At 34.5% G+C, this 1,786-nt stretch overlaps 1 non-coding gene across 1 annotated transcript; it reads right to left on the bottom strand.

Annotated features, from left to right (window-relative positions):
* Positions 1-1,494: 1,494 nt before the first annotated feature.
* TRNAK-UUU (transfer RNA lysine (anticodon UUU)) lies at positions 1,495-1,567 on the bottom strand. The gene has a single exon. It is a non-coding gene; the product is annotated as a tRNA-Lys (tRNA).
* Positions 1,568-1,786: the final 219 nt, after the last annotated feature.

The following is a 1,786-nucleotide window of genomic DNA, read 5'->3' as shown; positions in this document are numbered from 1 at the left end:
CAGAATGCAGCATTTTCAGATTGGGGCTTCTTTCACTTAGTAATATATATGAATGTATATAAAATATATATAAAATTTCTCGATGTCTTTCATGCCTTGATAGTTCATTTCTTTTTAGCACTGAACAATATTCCATTGTCTGGATATACAGTTTATTTTTCCATTCACCTACTAAAGGACATCTTGTTTCCAAGTTTTTGGGTGGACATGAGTTTTCAGTTTATTTAGGTAAATACCAAGGAGCGTGATTGCTGGATCATGTGGTAAGAGTATGTTTACTTTTGTAAGAAACTGCCAAACTGTCTTTCAAAGTGGCTGAGATTTTGCATTCCCACAGCAAGGAATTCTTATTCTATAACCTTGTCAGTATTTGGTGTTGTCAGTGTTTTGGATTTTAGCTATTCTAATAGATGTTTAGTGATATCTCATTGTTTCAATTTGCAATTCCCTAATGACATCCGTAGAGCATCTTTTCATGTGTTTATTTGTAATTTTATGTCTTTGGTGAAGTGTCTGTTAAATCTTTTGATCATTTTTTAAATCAGATTGTTTTCTTACTGTTTTAAGTGTTTTGTATATTGTGGATGACATTCCTTTATTAGATTATGTCTTTTGCAAATGTTTTTTCTCAATCTATAGGTTGTCTTCTCATTCTTTGCTTTCTCCTTTTTTAATGAAGTCACTTACAGCCATAAACTTCTAAGCACTGCTTAGATTTCTTCTTTGACCCGTTGATGATTTAGAAGTGTGTCGTTTAATTTTCACATACTTGTAAACTTGCCAGATGTCCTTGTTATTGATTTCTAATTTTATTCCACTGTGATCCAAGACCATACTTTGATTTCTGTCCTTTAAAATGTATTAAGGCTTGTTTTGTGGGCTAACATGGTTTATTCTTACAAATGTTCCATGTACACTTGAGAACAATGAGTATTCTGTAAATTTCCAGTTGGTTCATAGTATTTTCAAATCTTCTCTATTTCCTTGTTGATCTTTTACTTATCCTTCATGGAAAGTAGGATATTGAAGTCTCCAAGTATTGTTGAATTGTCTGTTTCTCCAGTTCTGTCCATTTTTGCTTCATATATTTTAGGCTTTATTGCTAGGTGCATATGTGTTCTTAATTGTTATATCTTACTGATGGATTGTCCTTTTTGCCATTATAAAATGTCCCTTTTTTTTTTTTTTAAAGATTTTATTTATTAGAGAGAGAGAGAGAGCATAGTGGGGGGCAGAGGGAGAAGGAGAAGCAGACTTCCTGCTGAGCAGGGAGCCTGACGTGGGGCTCGATCCCAGGACCCCGAGTTCATAACCTGAGCCAAAAGCAGACACTTAACCGACTGAGCCACCCAGGTGCCCCAAAATGTCCTTTATTTCCAATAATTTTTGTCTTAAAGTTGATTTTAACTGATGTTAGTGTAGCCACTTCTTTTTTATGTCTTCATAGATTATTGGTATATTCTTAGATTACTTTTTTTTTATATAAGTAGGCTACACCTGACATGAGGCTTGAACTCACGACCCTGAGATTAAAAGTCACATGTTCTACCAACTGAGCGAGTCAGGTGCCCCCTTAGATTACTTTCAAGTTAAATTTTTATTACAGTTTTGTTTTTATTTCTTTATTGTTTTTCTGAACTAAACATTAATTCAAACTTCTGTGTAGGGTTGAAGATAGCAATCACCCTCAAAAAGTGGTTATTAGAGGTGCCTAGCTGGCTCAGTCAGTAAAACATGTGACTCTTGATCTTGGGGTGGTAAGTTAGAGCCCCACGTTGGGTATAGA

The sequence above is a fragment of the Leptonychotes weddellii genome, chromosome 6 (genome assembly GCF_054177405.1).
Source record: "Leptonychotes weddellii isolate Sample4059 chromosome 6, ASM5417740v2, whole genome shotgun sequence".
NCBI lineage: Eukaryota > Metazoa > Chordata > Mammalia > Carnivora > Phocidae > Leptonychotes > Leptonychotes weddellii.
The sequence above is the reverse complement of the archived record's forward strand: the minus strand, read 5'-3'. Positions and strand labels throughout refer to the sequence as shown.